At 35.0% G+C, this 18,837-nt stretch overlaps 1 protein-coding gene and 1 long non-coding RNA gene across 15 annotated transcripts in view; one reads left to right on the top strand and one right to left on the bottom strand.

Moving 5' to 3' along the window:
- Positions 1 to 18,837, top strand: part of Ptprd (protein tyrosine phosphatase receptor type D) — a 2,207,759-nt gene that overhangs the window by 1,172,293 nt on the left and 1,016,629 nt on the right. The window lies entirely within an intron of this gene.
- LOC124093411 (uncharacterized) overlaps positions 1,556 to 18,837 on the bottom strand; it is a 113,760-nt gene continuing 96,478 nt past the window's right edge. The window contains exon 2 of the long non-coding RNA XR_006851959.2: positions 1,556 to 1,799. This is a non-coding gene — a long non-coding RNA (uncharacterized LOC124093411). The remainder of the gene's footprint in view (positions 1,800 to 18,837) is intronic.

Here is an 18,837-nt window from a genome sequence, read left to right as displayed (position 1 = left end):
TTGTTTTACATTTTTATCACAGCATTTACTAACAAGTGAAAGCTGATGAAAATAATTTCTTTATTTTCTTTTCTTAACTGAATTGTATCACAAAATTGAGAGTGATGTTGAATTTTCATATTTTATTATAATGTTCTAGGACTCTGGATAAATAGGTCATGCAAATATGAACCATGAATCTCAGGTTGAACTTGTGTGTGTGTGTGTGTGTGTGTGTGTGTGTGTGTGGTGTTGGGGATCAAACCCAGGGCCTTGAGCATGCCGGCCTTGAGCATGCTCTGCCACTGAGCTATATTCCCAGCCCCAAGTATGAATCTCAATAAGAATATATTTATAACCACAACACGTACATATGAAAATCGTAGGTGAGTGGGAAAAATTGCTTGTCATCCTTGTGATTTTCTTAAATGCTTCTTCATAAGTGGTGTTTCATTTGTTTTAGGTTTTGTTGGTTCAAGAGTGCTTTCCCTAGCTGATCCAGAATCTTAAGAAAGGGATACCAAATTTGCAAAAATCATCATTTCCTTTGCTGTCAGGATGTTTAGAAATAAAAAAAAAAATGGAACTGTGAAAAGCATCAGTAATGACTCAAGAAGTACACTGATTTCATAAATTGCCTGTATTTTTTCTTGTCTATATTACAGAAGTTTTCTCATGGTTTCTATTCATGGAATTCAGGATTCTATATCATAAAATTAACCAATTTAGCTCCACCTCTTGGTAGCCCATCCTACAAGGTAGCTTGCAACTTGTCACCTAAAATGCGTATAACAGCTGGGCGTGGTGGCCCATGCCTGTAACCCATTGACTCAGGAGGCTGAAGCAGGAGGATCATGAGTTCAAAGCCAGCCTCAGCAAAAGCAAGGCACTAAGCAACTCAGTGAGACCCTGTCTCTAAATAAAATACAAAATAGGGCTGGGGATGCGGCTCAGTGGTTGAGTGCACCTGAGTTCAATCCCCAATATCTCCCCAAAAATGTGTATAAGTATTAAAATCTTCTACTTCTTCTAGGGTTTTTTTTAATTGTCCTCTAAGTTTCTCCTTATATCTAACTGAAAATTTTTCAGGATAAAACTTATATAGATGGGAGGCAAAGGAAGAAAGAGTTTATACCAGATATATTTTTTAAGATCACTGTCCCTCAAAATATCCTTTCTTATCTCCCCTAGAAACTTGTTCATTAATCATTCTCCCTCTCTACAAACACTTTCCCCAAGTATCCAACTTCTGAGACCAGGTTCATGCTCTCACAGACTTGCTTTAATCCCCTTACTTCTAAGGGTGGTATTAAAAACTAAAGAACATATCAAATTCTTCCCCTTATCTTATCGCTTTGGAATTGCAAAGAGAGACTGACCTCCATGGGAAAAGGAAAAAAAAAAGAGTAAATGTTGTAAGAAAAGTACTGAATTCAGTAAAAAGGTAGAAGTTTGTAGCAAAAATGGAGAACACTTTTCTTAATATTTCTTAGGGCTAAATTTTTTTGAAGCACAGCTCTCTCCTCACATCTCTTCTATTCAATTTTTTTTCTTCATTGCATAGAACCACACTCAGTGTTTACATCAAGTTTATTGTTCTATGGATTATAATTGGGAGTAAAAGACAAAAAGGGACAGATTTTCGCTGTAGATAACTCCAGTTGAAAGCACTGGTTAAAGATAATTGGTTCCTACCTTCTTTTAAACAGGAATTTTCAGGGGGAATTTGAAATATGTTTTAAAACCATTTGTCTTCTTTGTAGGTAAACATTCTCCTTGAAATCTTCTTTTAGCCATTCAGTTCTCAATATATTTTGTTCCTGTAAAGAGAGTACAAGGTAAATTTTATATTAGCCCTTCACAGTCTAACCAAAGTTATCCAAAGAATACAATTGTAATGTACAAGGAAAAAGTTTTGATGTAAAAAAAGAAAATAATGGCAAAATTAAATGAAAAAAATTTGCTAATTTTTGGAGGACAAGTAGATTAAACATTCAGAAATTATGCAAAGCTCTAATGTCTAGAATATATTAGCAAATTACTAATTATCTCAAAAAAGAGACAAGCCAAAGGAAAAACATCAGTAAGATTTCTACAGGCTACATTAAAATGATTTCAATGTTGGAGAAATATTTTAGATGTAAAAATAATGAAAATGGAGGAAAATGCATTTTGTTAAACTATCTCCCCAAAGTTAAAGAGCATAAAATCCAATTTTGTACCAACCCCAATAATGTCTTCTAGAGAACATGTTTTATTTACAGTTTTATTTTGCCTTAACATAGTCCAATATTGCATAAATCCAAACTATAACTTTGTTGCAACACAGATCCTGAATTTACAGTTTTATTAATTGAAATGGAAGGAGATTTACCCAGGCTAATCTTATGAAAGTATGCCCTGGAGCAGAACATTGCCTGTGAAGTTTGTTTCAAATGGTGTCTATCTACATAGTCTTATTTTATTTAGAATTGAAGAGATTCTAATGATTTCCTTTACATTTGCCTTGTTTGTTTTACTAGTGTTAAATGTACATTGTTGCTTTACCTGCAACTGCTGTAGGGATGGATAACACTAAAGAGACCTAAGAGTCCATCATCTTAATTAAAAGGTCATTGCAGTTTTCCATGTGCAGGTAGAACTTGCAAAAATTAGAATAAAAGAAAGTAAATAGAAAAATATGATGCTGCATATACATTGTGAATTTGTTTTATCTCTTCCGAAAATACATAGTTCAGAGAAAACTAAAACCCTTATGTCATTTTTTTTTCCTATTAAAGAAGTAGTATGTGGATTTTAGATTTTGGAAGGAATTAGAAGGAAATGAAATTCTTCTATGAAATGCTTACTGCTTGACAAACTAAGGAACTGGTTGGAATTTATATACTATTAGAGTGCTAATGGAGTTTTATACATCCAGAAATGATGGAGAAAGAACTGTTATTTTATGGAGTGAAAACCATAAGTCAGTGAAAACCATAAGTCACCTGCACAGAACATGGCATGAAGTAGCAAGTTGAGACAGCCTAAAAAAAAAAAAAAAGTTCTCCCATCTTGCTAAGTCCAGTGTAACCGAATTATAATTTTATTTGTCTTTGGTTACCAATCTTAATAATGAAATTCTGTAGGCTCTGTTCTAAGCCCTCCACTTTTCTCTATGACACTCTCTCCTATTCCTAAATTCAAAAATATGGTGATAATGATTTCTAATGTGTGTCTCCAACCATAACATCTCTACTGAACTATAGATTTCCACATCCAATTTCCAACTATGCATTTATATTCACATAACTAAGAAACATCACAGCCCAATATGGCTAAACAAGAACCAACACAACTAACACCTTTATTAAACCTTTATTATTTATATTTAATTTGTTCCTAGTTTTGGCCACCTTAGTAAATATCACTAAAATCCACTCAGTTTCTAAAATCCCAGCAATAGAATTTATTCCTTTCTTTCACTCACTACCCACCTGCAATCCATCAGCATATTCTGTTGATGCTATCTCCAAAACATACTCCAGATTCATTCAAGTTTCTCCACTGCCAACTGCTCTTTGGTATAAATGACCACCAGCTCTTGCCTAGAAAGTTTCAAAGCTAACCTCCAAGTTTTTAACTCCTCCCTCTATTTTCCAGTATCTGAGGGATTTATGACAAAACCAGATAATATCACTCTGCTGCTTAAAACATTTCAGTCACCGCTAACCTCCTTCCCCTAGACTGTAATCCAAACTTAACAATGGCTTATCATGGGTCTGTAATTTGCCTCCCCAACTCCACTTCTCTAAGTTTATTTTTCACCAGTTTTCTTCTGCTTACTGAATTCTAGTTAAATTAGCAGCCTTTCTGTTGCTAGAATATGACAAATTCACACATGATCTTAGGTATTCAGTATTCTTTTATATCCACATTCTATCTTCTACTCTTGGTGGGTGGCTTATCCTGTGTTCTTCTCACCCTACTTCATGTAAGTATTTCTCCTCTGAGCCATATAACATTTTATTTTCTTCATTTTACTAATTGTCAGACATTTTTTTGTTCATTTATTTGCCTGGTGGCTTATGCTCTTTCTCCCCCTTGGAAGAAGCAAGGGGGAGAAAGAGCATAAGAATGTAAGTAGGAGATGTATGCATGGTTACCACTGTATCCCCATGTTTCTCAATTATTTCTCTAAAAAATTTGTTCAAGAAGTAATTAAAGAAAAAACAAACTATTCTTAACTCACTTTGACCCACATTTTATTTGCTTTATATCAGACCATTCTTGATTCACTGGATGTAATATATGGTTATAAAGTATTTTTCACAACAGGTGGCAATATTAGAGAGTCCTTGAAATTGAGATGCTCAGTGTTAAAATGAAGACAAGACATTCTAGTTGAAGCTAATTAAAATTTGTTCACATTTGTTATACATGAGAGTAGAATGCATTTCGACACATCAGACATAAGTGGAGTGTAACTTCTCATTCTTCTGGTTGTACATGATGTAGAGTTACACAGGTCATGTAATTATATATGCACATAGGGTAATAATGTCCGATTCATCCTACTATCCTCCCTACCTACCTACCTCTCCCCTCCTTTTAAAATATATATATATATATATATATATATATATATATATATATATATATATATATATATACACACACATACATACACACATATTTTTGCTTGCTTTTACAAGCTGCAAAAGTTCTTAGGAAATTAGATTTGTTTATTGAAACCAGGGCAGCAGAGGACTCTTGAAACTGACCAGTTCTACAGTGGCACTTGTAGAACAAGGCAGTGCTGTTTGTGACAGGATAAAGTGATTCAGTGAGGGTGATGTAATCTGGGCTAGAAGAGGGAGGAGAATGTCAGAATCTCCATCTTTAACTAGCAGTTGAGATCATTAACATCTGTTTTAGCCATTGGTATATCTAAACTTATTGATCATTTCATTTTATCCTTTTCATTTATACAACTATTTCTATGCATGATATGTTTGTGATATTTTTCTATTTTTTGTGGTAACCTTTAACTTTTAAAGCTCACACCTCATTTAACAAAGCAGAAATATTTTCACCTTTCTTCCAAACATTACATGAACCTTAGAACACTTCAATTACAACCCTGCATTGTATTATTATTATTATGGAGATGAGTAAAATAACTTCCTCCTAGTAATTTTGAGATGTAGGTCTTATCTCACAGCTTCACTTCCTCTTGTTGGGAAGTGCACTGTCAATCCACTTTGTTCCTAGTTAATAATGCTTATCCATTTCCTAAATATTTTTAACTTCACATTTATTTGTTTGTGAAATGGATTAAATTTTATCTATCTTTAGTCAATTTTGGTATTTTTAAATTTCTGGAAATACAGAAAGGTTTGTATAGATCTATAGACACACCTCATAACTTTTGAGTAATGCCACATTTCTTGAACATGACTCACACATTACTTTTTTAAAAATTTATTTTTTATTCTAATTTGTTGTATATGAGAGCAGAATGCATTACAATTCATATTACACATATAGAGAACAATTTTTCATATCTCTGGTTGAATATAAAGTATATTCACACCATTCATATATTCATACATATATATGGTAACAATATCTATCTCATTCCGCCATCTTTTTTACCCCCATGCTCCCTCTCTTTCCCTTCCACCCCTTTGCCCTATCTAGAGTTTGTCTAGTTCTCCCATACTCCCCCTCCCAACCCCTCTAGGAAACAACCTTCTTATATCAGAGAAAACATTCAGCATTTGGTTTTTTGGGATTGGCTTACTTCACTTACAGTTATATTCTCCAGCTTCATCCATTTTCCTGAAAATGCCATGATTTTACTCTCTTTTATTGCCGAGTAATATTCCATTGTTTGTATGTATTGTGTGTGTATGTATGTATATATATATATAAATGTGATATATATATATATATGTATATCTACGTATATATATGTGTATATATATATATATATACATACATATCACATTTTCTTTATTCATTCATCTATTAAAGAGCATCTAGGTTGTTTCCACAGTTTAGCTATTGTTAATTGAGCTGCTATTAACATTGATGTGGCTGTGTCCCTGTAGAATGCTGTTTTTAAGTCCTTTGGGTATAGACTGAGAAGAGGAATAGCTGGGTCAAATGGTGGTTCCATTCCCAGTTTTCCAAGGAATCTCCATACTGCTTTCCATATTGGCTGCACCAATTTGTAGTCCCACCAGCAATGTATGAGTGTGACTTTTTCCCCACATCCTCGCCAACACTTATTGTTCTTTGTGTTCTTAATATCTGCCATTCTGACTGAAGTGAGATGAAATCTTAGAGTAGTTTTCATTTGCATTTCTCTAATTGCTAGACATATTGAACATTTCTTCATATATTTGTTGATTGATTGTATATCATCTTCTGAGAGCTGTCTGTTCAGTTCATTGGCCAATTTACTGATTGGGCTAATTGTTTCATTGTTGTTCAGCTTTTTGAGTTCTTTTTTTAAAATTTTTTATTGATTTTTTTAAAAAAGTAAATGACAGTGGAATGTATTGCAATTATTATCACACATATATACCACAATTTTTCATATCTCTGGTTGTATATAAAGTAGGTTGACACCAATTTGTGTCTTCATACATGTACTTTGGATAATGATGTCTATCACATTTCACCATCCTTGCTAACACACTGCCCTCTCCCTTTCCCTCCTACCCCTCTGCCCTTTCTAGAGTTCCTCTATTCCTCCTATGCTTCCCCTCCCTACCTCACTATGATTCAGTCTCCTTATATCAGAGAAAACATTCGGCATTTTTTGTGGGGGGAGGGGGATTGCCTAACTTTACTTAGCATTATCTTCTTCAACACCATCCATTACCTGCAAATGCCATGATTTTATTCTCTTTTATTGCTGAGTAATATTCCATTGTGTATATATGCCACATTGTTTTTAATCCATTCATCTACTGAAGGGCATCTAGGTTGGTTCCATAGTTTAGCTATTGTGAATTGTGCTGCTGTAAACATTGATGTGGCTGTGTCCCTGTAGTATGCTGATTTTAAGTTCTTTGCATATAGACAGAGGAGAGGGACAGCTGGATCAAATGATGGTTCCTTTCCCAGCTTCCCAAGGAATCTCCATACTGCTTTCCATAATGGCTGCGCCAATTTGCAGTCCCACTAGCAATGTACGAGTGTACCCTTTTCCCCACATCCTCTCCAACACTTATTCTTGTTTGTCTCCATAATAGCTGCCCTTCTGACTGGATTGAGATGATATCTTAGAGTAGTTTTGATTTGTATTTCTCTAATTGCTAGAGATGATGAACATTTTTTCATATATTTGTTGATTGATTGTATATTCTCTTCTGAGAAGTATCTGTTCAGGTTTCTGGCCCATTTATTGATTCGGTTATTTGGGGGGGTTTTGGTGCTTAGTTTTTTGAGTTCTTTGTATACCTTAGAGATTAGTGCTCTATCTGATGTGTGGGGGGTAAAAATTTGTTCCCAATATGTAGGCTCTCTATTTACCTCACTGATTGTCTCTTTTGCTGAGAAGAAGCTTTTTAGTTTGAATCCATCCCATTTATTGACTTTTGATTTTAATTCTTATGTTATAGGAGTCTTATTAAGGAAGTTGGGTCCTAATCCAAAATGAATAAGATTTGGTCCTACTTTTTCATCTAATAGGCGCAGTCTCTCTGGTTTAATTCCTAGGTCTTTGATCCACTTTGAGTTGAGTTTTGTGCATGGTGAGAGATAGAGGTTTAGTTTCAATTTGCTGTATATGGATTTCAAGTTTTCCAAGCACCATTTGTTGAAGAGGCTATCTTTTCTCCAGTGTATGTTTCTGGCACCTTTGTCTAATATAGGATAACTCTAATTATGTGGGTTAATCTCTGTGTCCTGTATTGTGTACCATTGGTCTACTAGTCTATTTTGGTGCCAAAACCATGCTGTTTTTGTTACTTCTGCTCTGTAGTATTGTTTGAGGTCTGGTATAGTGATGCCACCTGCTTCACTCTTCTTGTTTAGATCTGCTTTAGCTATTCTGGGTCTCTTATTTTTCCAATGAATTTCATGACTGCTTTTTCTATATTTATGAGGAATGTCATTTGCATTTTGATTGAAAATGAATTAAATCTGAATAGAGCTTTTGGTAGTTTGGGCATTTTAACAATATTAATTCTGCCTATCCAAGAACAAAGGAGATCTTTCCATCTTCTAAGGTCTTCTTTAATTTCTTTCTTTAGCATTCCATACTTTTCATTGTAGAGATCTTTCACCTCTTTCATTAAATTGGTTCCCAAGTATTTTATATATATATATATATATATATATATATATATATATATATATATATATATATATATATTGAGGCTATTATAAATGGGGTAGTTTTCCTCATTTCCATTTCAGAGGATTTATCACTGATACACAGGAATGCCTTTGATTTATGGGTATTGATTTTATACCCTGCTAATTTTCTGAATTCATTTAGTAGTTCTAAAAGTTTTCTTTTGGGGTCTTCTAGGTATAGAATTATGTCATCAGCAAATAGTGCCAATTTGAGTTCTTCTTTTCCTATGTATATCCCTTTAATTTCTTTCCTCTGTCTGATTGCTCTGGCCAGCGTTTCAAGAACTATGTTAAATAGAAGTGGTGAAAGAGGGCATTTCTGTCTTGTTCCAGTTTTTAGAGGGAGTGCCTTCAATTTTTCTCCATTTAGAATGATGTTGGCTTGGAGCTTGGTATAGATAGCCTTTATGATGTTGAGATATGTTCATGTTATCCCTAGTTTTACTAGTGCTTTGAACATAAAGTGTGCTGTATTTTGTCAAATGCTTTTTCTGCGTCTATTGAGATGATCATATGATTCTTATCTTTAAATCTATTGATGTGATAAATTATATTTATTGATTTCCGTATGTTGAACCAACCTTGCATCCCTGGGATGAATCCCACTTGATCATGGTGCATGATATTTTTGATACATTTATGTGTTCAATTTGTCACAACTTTATTGGGAATTTTTGCATCTATGTTCATTAGAGATATTGGCCTGAAGTTTTCTTTCTTTGATGTGTCTTTGTCTGGTTTTGTAATCAGGGTGCAATTGGCCTCATAGAATAAGTTTGGAAGTGTTTTGTTATTTTCTATTTCATGAAATAATTTGTAGAGTATAGATGTTAGTTCTTCTTTATAGGTCCTATAGAACTCAGCTGTGTATCCATCTGATCCTGGGCTTTTCTTGGTTGGTAAGCTTCTGATGGTGTCTTCTATTTTCTTGCTTGAAATTCATCTGTTTAAATTATGTATATCATTCAGTTTGGGCAACTCATATGCCTCTAGAAATTTGTTATGCCTTCAATATTCTCTATTTTATTAGAGTACAAGTTTTCAAAAAAATTTCTAATTATCTTCTGTATTTCTGTAGTGTCTGTTATGATATTTCCTTTTTCATCATGTATATTAGTGATTTGAGTTTTCTCTATCCTTCTCTTTATTAGCATGGCTAAGGTTTTGTAAATTTTATTTATTTTTTCAAAGAACCAACTTTTTGTTCTGTCAATTTTTTCAATTGCTTCTTTTGTTTTAATTTAATTGATTTCAGCTCTGATTTCAGCTCTGATTTCAATTATTTCCTGTCTTTTACTGCTTTGGGTGTTGATTTGTTCTTTTTGTAAGGCTCTGAAATATAATGTTAGGTCATTTATTTGTTGACTTTTTCTTCTTATAAGGAATTAATTCCATCCAATGTACTTTATTTTTATTACTGCCTTCATAATGTCCCAGTGGTTTTGATATGTTGTATCAGTGTTCTCATTTACCTCTAAGAATTTTTTAATCTCCTCCTTCATGTCTTTTGCAACCCATTGTTCATTCAGTAGCATATTATTTCATCTCCAGGTGTTGGAGTAATTTTTATTTTACCATTGATTTCTGATTTCATTTCATTGTGATCTGATAATAGGGTAGTATCTCTACTTTTTTGTATTTGTTAAAAATTGCTTTGTAGCATAATATAAGGTCTATTTTACAGAAAGATTCATGTACTGCTGAGAAGAAAGTATATTCACTTGTTGAAGGATGAAATATTCTATATATGTCAGTTAAGTCTAAGTTATTGATTGTATTATTGAGTTTTATATTTTTTTTGTTTACCTTTTTTTTTTTGAAGATCTATCTTCAACAAAGATAGAAAGACGTGTGTTAAAGTCACCCAGTATTATTGTGTTGTGGTCTATTTGACTCTTGAACTTTAGAAGAGTTTGTTTGATAAATGTAGATGCTTCATTACTTGGGGCATATATATTTATAGTTATTATATCTTGTTGGTGTATGGTTTCCTTGAGCAGTATGTAGTGCCCTGCTTTATCCCTTTTGATTAACTTTAGCTTGAAGTCTATTTGATATGAGGATGGAAACCCTTGTTTGCGTCTGCAGTCCTTGTGAGTGGTATGATTTTTCTCAACCTTTCACTTTCAGTCTGTGTATGTCTTTTTCTATCAGATGAGTCTCCTGGAGGCAGCATATTGTTGGGTCTTATTTTTTGACCCAATCAGTGATGAGTCTTATCTCCTCATCTTGCCTGTAGGCCTCACAGTTCCTGCCCTCAAAATAAGTGTATCTCCCTCACCCTTTCCCTGTCTCCTTCCTATCAGGAACTTTTCTCTCTGGGGGTTTTGTGTGTTGCATTCTGGTGGCTGCACACCTGTCATTGGGGGCTGTTCTGAATTGGACAATCACTCTGCCAAGTTAGCAGCTGCTGGGGATTAGGGGGGATTAGAAAACTATGGATGCCTGCCTAACTGGTGTTCCAAAGTGGTAGTTGCCCCAACTAAAGATGGTGATGGAGGTGACCCAAGATGGAGGCCCCTGTTTCAGCATTGGGGAGTCAGGTCATGTGGGGGAGCCCTGTGATGACATTGTGCAATGCATTCAGAGATGAGCTCTGTGGAGTGCAGTGAGTTTGCAGCTGTCAGCTTTCTTCAGAGCCTGTGATATCCCCAGGTGCAGGTAGGTTATGGCAGGTAGGAGACTATGGCAATAGCTGCTGAGTCCCAAGATGGAGGTGACCCTGGGAGCCCCACATTAATAGATGGGGATCTACATGGGAGTGGCTGCCAGAGTTCCTGAACATAGGTAGCAGCTGAGTGTCCTTCCTGGAAGTGGCGTCTGGGAACTCTGTGCCAGTGCTGATGCCAGTGGTCCCGCTAATGCACCCATGAGACCTGCATGGGCAAGTAGTTGGGAGTTCAGCATCCATTTCTAACACTGAGGCCTGGGGCCCTGTGCAGCATGGTGTCTGTGAATCTTGGCAGGATCAGCTGTGGAGGGGTCCTCTATCACTCTGAGCAAAGCAGTATTCCCACTAGTTGAGACCTGGGTCACAGAAAGACACGGAATGCTTCCTTCCCCTGGCCCACCATCTTGGATCCCCATGTTACTCTCTCAAGATTGCTTTTTCTCATTCTTTTTCTGGATCCTACTGGACAAAAGCTAGATTATCCCACCCTGTTTTTTTATGTCCCATATCTTCTCTCATCACACTTTTTTCTTTGCTTCTCTGGGCAGCCTTATGAAAAATTTCTTCAGCTCTATCTTCCCAGAAATTGTTTCTTTAACTGTTTTTTTTAAACACACACACACACACACACACTTAATTTCAATTATTATGTTTTTATATTAAAAATAATCAGTACTCATTGAAAATGGTCTTGTCTTTTCATAGTGTCTTTCTTTCTTTCATAGATGCTCTCTAATACCTTTTATTTTTTATTTTATTGTTGTGACAATCTCACTAGGTTGCTCAGATTGACCTTGAACTCCTGAGTCCAAGTGATCCTTCTGCCTCTCAGCCTCCTTAGTAGCTGGGGCTACAGGTGTATCACCATGCACACTATTTTTAAACATACTTGTTTAATTGTGTTTGGAAATTGCATTGTTAGAATGTTTCAGTATTTTAGATCCTACTCTTTGATCCTTCTACTGATTTTCAATAATTTCCTCATGTGCATTATAATTATGAACTTGAACTCCTGCCTAACTTTATATTTGTAATCTGAAAGTATCCTTTGAGGAAGGTGTACTCTTTCTGAGAAAGATGGTGATTTAATGTGTGAGTCCTAACACAGAAGTCTATTTTTTGTTGAGTTCCACTTTTTCATTTCTCTGTCCTTGTGAACAGTCCTTCTGAAACCTTTGTGAGAGATTTTCAGGAGAGACTTTTTATTTCTTCTCCCTGAAATCCCAAATTTCTTCTTTAAGATTAACAAATGTCCTAAGGAGCCAAAATGTCACAGCCTGTATGTCACTCATTCCAAATTTTCTTCTTCTTCTTTTTTTTTTTTTTGAGCCTTTGAGTTTTCTGTACTGTATTTTTATCTGCTGTGCTTTAAAAATAATATTTGCTTTCTTAATCTAATATTTAAAATTTTCTTTTTTCAAGGAGGTGGTTTGCCTGTTTACAATACCTGATACATCATTTTGACAAAAATGACCCTCTCTACTTTGCATTTTTAGTTTAGCCCTGTTATGAAGATAAAGAATTCACAAGTAATTATGACTAAAATAAGAACTACCTGTATTTCAGAACAAACAAGAAATAAGACCTAATGTTTGTACCTGGCCTTCCAATTTCACAAAGATTGTTCTATGCTTTTGGCTTCTGGGATGTTCCTGGGATATATGCATTGAGGGTAATCACCAATCCCCCTTCATGCTCAGAACACTTACCCACCTTCTCCCACTGCAGTCTAAGCCCACAACTCACTTATGACTGCAATGAGGAAAGGACTGTAGTTTTGCTATCAGGAAAAACAAATGCCAAAGGAAAGATAAATTGAATTAGAAAATAGCTGAATTCCTCTGACCACAACTTATATATGGATCTTAATATGTGTGTGTGTGTGTGTGTGTGTGTGTGTGAGTGATAGGTGATAGAGAGATGATATATATTGTATGAGCATGTATGTATTTCATCGATATTATTGGATCTCAAAAGAATTTCATTGAAAAAATAATTTTCTATCCTCAGATTAACTACCTATTTGCATTGATTTTTATAATTATATCTATAATTGTTTGTGCAAGTCAATACAAAAATATCTGGCTTATTCCTACCATCTGCTTAGTGCATATAGAGAGAAATGGCAATAATATGTATTTAAGTTATTCTTACTTTATTTTCTAGTATATCATATGATCACAATATTAGGAGGATATCCAACTTAGTATTCTGTTCCTGTATTCAAACACCAGGTTATTTTATAGAAAACAGAAAACTTAAAAAAAAAAAGAAAATAGAAAACTTTTATAAGAATTAAATGATCAAACATGAAGAAGTGAATGACTAATGGTAAATGTTATTTGAATAAATTTTCATCTGAAAAGTCCTTAAGAAACTTCTGTTAAGAGATATTTTCTATAAACACAATGCATAAATTATTTAATTTGGGATAACCTCATTCCCAAACTTCTGTTAGCATTTCTGGAGTTGAAACAAAAGTTCCAAAGATTTTTGTTAGTTTTCATTGTTTTTTATAACACATAATAACCCTGCATGTTCATGATGTGTGGTGTGATGTTGTAATACATTTATACACTATATAATAAATTGAGGTATTTAGCCTAACCATCACCCCTCGACATTATTTCTTTGTGATGAGAATATTAAAAATCCTCTCTTCTAGTTATTTGTAAATATTCAATACAATATTGTTAACCATAATCACACTACTGTGCATTAGAACATTGGAACTAATTCTTCTTATCTTACTATATTTTTTTATTGGTTGTTCAAAACATTACAAAGCTCTTGACATATCATATTTCATACATTAGATTCAAGTTGGTTATGAAATCCCAATTTTACCCCAAATACAGATTGCAGAATCACATCGGTTACACATCCACATTTTTACATAATGCCCTATTAGTAACTGTTGTATTCTGCTACCTTTCCTATCCTCTACTATCCCCCCTCCCCTCCCCTCCCATCTTCTCTCTCTACCCCATCTACTATAATTAATTTCTCTCCTTGTTTATTTTCCCATTCCCCTCACAACCTCTTATATGTAATTTTGTATAACAATGAGGGTCTCCCTCCATTACCATGCAATTTCCCTTCTCTCTCCCTTTCCCTCCCACCTCATGTCTCTGTTTAATGCTAATCTTTTCTTCTTGCTCTTCCTCCCTGCTCTGTTCTTAGTTGCTCTCATTATATCAAAGAAGACATTTGGTATTTATTTTTTAGGGATTGGCTAGCTTCACTAAGCATAATCTGCTCTAGTGCCATCCATTTCCTTGCAAATTCCATGATTTTGTCATTTTTTTAGTGCTGCGTAATACTCCATGGTGTATAAATGCCACATTTTTTTTATCCATTCATCTATTGAAGGGCATCTGGGTTGGTTCCACAGTCTAGCAATTGTGAATTGTGCTGCTATGAACATCGATGTGGCAGTATCCCTGTAGTACGCTCTTTTAAGGTCTTCATGGAATAGTCCGAGAAGGGCAGTAGCTGGGTCAAATGGTGGTTCCATTCCCAGCTTTCCCAGGAATCTCCATACTGCTTTCCAAATTGGCCGCACCAGTTTGCAGTCCCATCAGCAATGTACAAGAGTACCCTTTCCCCCACATACTTGCCAGCACTTGTTGTTGTTTGACTTCATAATAGCTGCCAATCTTACTGGAGTGAGATGGTATCTTAGGGTGGTTTTGATTTGCATTTCTCTGACAGCTAGAGATGGTGAGCATTTTTTCATGTACTTGTTGATTGATTGTATGTCCTCCTCTGAGAAGTGTCTGTTCAGGTTCTTGGCCCATTTGTTGATTGCGTTATTTGTTATCTTATTGTCTAATTTTTTGAGTTCTTTGTATAATCTGGATATTAGGGCTCTATCTGAAGTGTGAGGAGTAAAAATTTGTTCCCAAGATGTAGGCTACCTATTTACCTCTCTTATTGTTTCTCTTGCTGAGAAAAAACTTTTCAGTTTAAGTAGGTCCCATTTGTTGATTCTTGTTATTAACTCTTGTGCTATGGGTGTCCTATTAAGGAATTTGGAGCCCGACCCCACAATATGTAGATCGGAGCCAACTTTTTCTTCTATCAGACGCAGAGTCTCTGATTTGATATCTAGCTCCTTGATCCACTTTGAGTTAACTTTTGTGCATGGTGAGAGGAGGGGATTCAGTTTCATTTTGTTGCATATGGATTTCCAGTTTTCCCAACACCATTTGTTGAATATGCTATCCTTCCTCCATTGCATGCTTTTAGGTCTTTTATCAAATATAAGATAGTTGTAGCTTTGTGGATTAGTCTCTGTGTCCTCTATTCTGTACCATTGGTCTACCCGCCTGTTTTGGTACCAGTACCATGCTGTTTTTGTTACTATTGCTCTGTAATATAGTTTGAAATCTGGTATCGCTATACCGCCTGATTCACACTTCCTGCTTAGAATTGCTTTTGCTATTCTGGGTCTTTTATTTTTCCATATGAATTTCATGATTGCTTTCTCTATTTCTACAAGAAATGCCATTGGGATTTTGATTGGCATTGCATTAAACCTATAGAGAACTTTTGGTAATATCGCCATTTTGATGATGTTAGTTCTGCCTATCCATGAACAGGGTATATTTTTCCATCTTCTAAGATCTTCTTCTACTTCTCTTTTTAGGGTTCTGTAGTTTTCATTGTATAAATCTTTCACCTCTTTTGTTAGGTTGATTCCCAAGTATTTTATTTTGTTTTGTGGATATTGTGAATGGAGTGTTTTTCCTCATTTCCGTTTCAGAAGTTTTGTCGCTGATATACAGAAATGCCTTTGATTTATGCGTGTTGATTTTATATCCTGCCACTTTGCTGAATTCATTTATTAGTTCTAGTAGTTTTTTTGTAGACCCTTTTGGGTCTTCTAGGTATAGAATCATGTCTACTGCAAATAGTGATAATTTAAGTTCTTCTTTTCCTATTTTTATTCCTTTAATTTCTTTCGTCTGTCTAATTGCTCTGGCCAGTGTTTCGAGAACTATATTGAATAGAAGTGGTGATAGAGGGCATCCTTGTCTTGTTCCAGATTTTAGAAGGAATGCTTTCAATTTTTCTCCATTCAGAATGATGCTAGCCTGAGGCTTAGCATAGATAGCTTTTACAATGTCAAGGTAAGTTCCTGTTATCCCTAGTATTTCTAATGTTTTGAACATAAAGGGATGCTGTACTTTGTCAAATGCTTTTTCTGCGTCTATCGAGATGATCATATGGTTCTTATCTTTAAGTCTATTGATGTGGTGAATAACATTTATTGATTTCCGTATATTGAACCATCCTTGCATCCCAGGGATGAATCCTACTTGATCATGGTGCACAATTTTTTTGATGTGCCTTTGTATCCGATTCGCCAGAATTTTATTGAGGATTTTTGCATCTAGGTTCATCAGAGATTAGTCTGTAGTTTTCATTCTTTGAGGTGTCTTTGTCTGGTTTTGGAATCAGGGTGATGTTGGCCTCATAGAATGAATTTGGCAGAGCTCCCTCTTTTTCTATTTCCTGAAATAACTTGAAAAGTATTGGTATTAATTCTTCTTTAAAGGTTTTGTAAAACTCCACTGTATACCCATCCGGTCCTGGGCTTTTCTTGGTTGGTAGTCTTTTGATTGCTTCTTCTATTTCATCCATTGATATTGGTCTGTTTAAGTTGTGAGTATCCTCCTGACTCAGTCTGGGCAAATCATATGACTTAAGAAATTTATCGATGTCTTCACTATCTTCTATTTTATTGGAATATAGGTTTTCAAAATAAAATTTCTAATTGTCTTCTGTATTTCTGTAGCATCTGTTGTGATATTGCCTTTTTCATCCCGTATGTTAGTAATTTGAGTTCTCTCTCTTCTTCTCTTCGTTAGCATGGCTAAGGGTCTGTCGATCTTATTAATTTTTTCAAAGAACCAACTTTTAGTTTTGTTAATTTTTTCAATAGTTTCTTTTGTTTCAATTTCGTTGATTTCCGCTCTGATTTTAATTATTTCTTGCCTTCTGCTACATTTGCTGTTGTTTTGCTCTTCCTTTTCTAGGGCTTTGAGATGAAGTGTGAGCTCATTTATTTGTTGGTTTTTCCTTTTTTTGAGGAATGACCTCCAGGCGATGAATTTCCCTCTTAAAACTGCTTTCATTGTGTCCCATTGATTCCTATATGTTGTGTCTGTATTTTCATTTATCTCTAAGAATTTTTTGATTTCCTCCTTTATGTCTTCTGTAACCCATTGATCATTCAGTAACATATTGTTCATTTTCCATGTGATGTAGGATTTTTCCTTCCTTCTTTTATCATTGATTTCCAGTTTCATTCCATTATGATCAGATAAAATGCATGGTATTATCTCCACCCCTTTATATTTACTGAGGGTTGCCCCATGGCATAATATATGGTCTATTTTTGAGAAGGATCCATGTGCTGCTGAGAAAAAAGTATATCCACTTGATGATGGTTGATATATTCTATATATGTCAGTTAAGTCTAGGTTATTGATTGTGATATTGAGTTCTATAGTTTCTTTATTCAACTTTTGTTTGGAGGATCTGTCCAATGGTGAGAGAGGTGTGTTGAAGTCACCCATAATTATTGTGTTGTGGTCTATTTGATTCTTGAACTTGAGGAGAATTTGTTTTATGAACGTCGCAGCACCATTATTTGGTGCATAAATATTGATAATTGTTATGTCTTATTGGTGAGTGGTTCCTTTTAACAGTATATAATGTCCTTCCTTATCCCTTTTGATTAACTTAGTCTTGAAGTTGATTTTATTCAATATGAGGATGGCCACTCCTGCTTGCTTACGAGGACCGTGTGTGTGGTATATTTTTTTCCCAACCTTTCACCTTCAGCCTGTGTATGTCTTTTCCAATCAGATGCATCTCCTGGAGGCAGCATATTGTTGGATTTGTTTTTTTAATCCATGTTACCAGCCTATGTCGCTTTATTGGAGAGTTTAAGCCATTAACGTTTAGAGTTACTATTGATATATGGTTTGTACTTCCAGCCATGTTTGATTATTTATCTTCTTTTTTTTTAATTTAGTTTGTTTCTCCATGATTAGCTTTCCCCCGCCCTCTGTCTTTACAGAGGCACTTCCCACTGATGGTTTTGGTTATTGTTTTTCATTTCTTCCTCGTGTAGTGTTTTTGCTTAAGATGCTTTGCAATGCTGGTTTTCTGGCTGCAAATTCTTTTAGCTTTTGTTTATCATGAAAGATTTTTATTTCGTTGTCGTACCTGAAGCTTAATTTTGCTGGATACAGGATTCTTGGTTGGCATCCATTGTCTTTCAGTGTTTGAAATACGTTGTTCCAGGATCTTCTCGCTTTCAGCGTCTGTGATGAAAAATCCGTTGTTAACCTTATTGGTTTACCCCTGAATGTAATCTGCCTCCTTTCTCTTGTAGCTTTTAATATTTTCTCTTTGTTCTGTATATTGGATATCTTCATAACAATGTGTCTTGGCGTTGGTCTACTGTGATTTTGTGTGCTCGGTGTCCTGTATGCATCTACAATTTGTATATCCGTTTCCTTTTTTATTTCTGGAAAGTTTTCTGTAATTATTTCATTCAGCAGGTTACTCATTCCCTTGGTTTAAATCTCTGTACCTTCCTCTATCCCGATGACTCGTAAGTTTGGTTTTTTTATGTTATCCCATATCTCTTGGATGTTTTTCCTCATGATTTTTTACCAGCCTTTCTGAGTTGGCTAGACTCTTTTCAAGATGATATATTTTGTCTTCATTATCTGACGTTGTGGCTTCTACTTGCTCCACACTGTTAGTGATACTCTCAATTGAGTTATTAATTGGGTTTATCATTTCCTTCA

The sequence above is a fragment of the Marmota monax genome, unplaced genomic scaffold, assembly GCF_021218885.2.
Source record: "Marmota monax isolate L192 unplaced genomic scaffold, Marmota_monax_Labrador192_F-V1.1 WCK01_AAM20220418_F8-fsc00124, whole genome shotgun sequence".
Lineage (NCBI taxonomy): Eukaryota > Metazoa > Chordata > Mammalia > Rodentia > Sciuridae > Marmota > Marmota monax.
The sequence above is the reverse complement of the archived record's forward strand: the minus strand, read 5'-3'. Positions and strand labels throughout refer to the sequence as shown.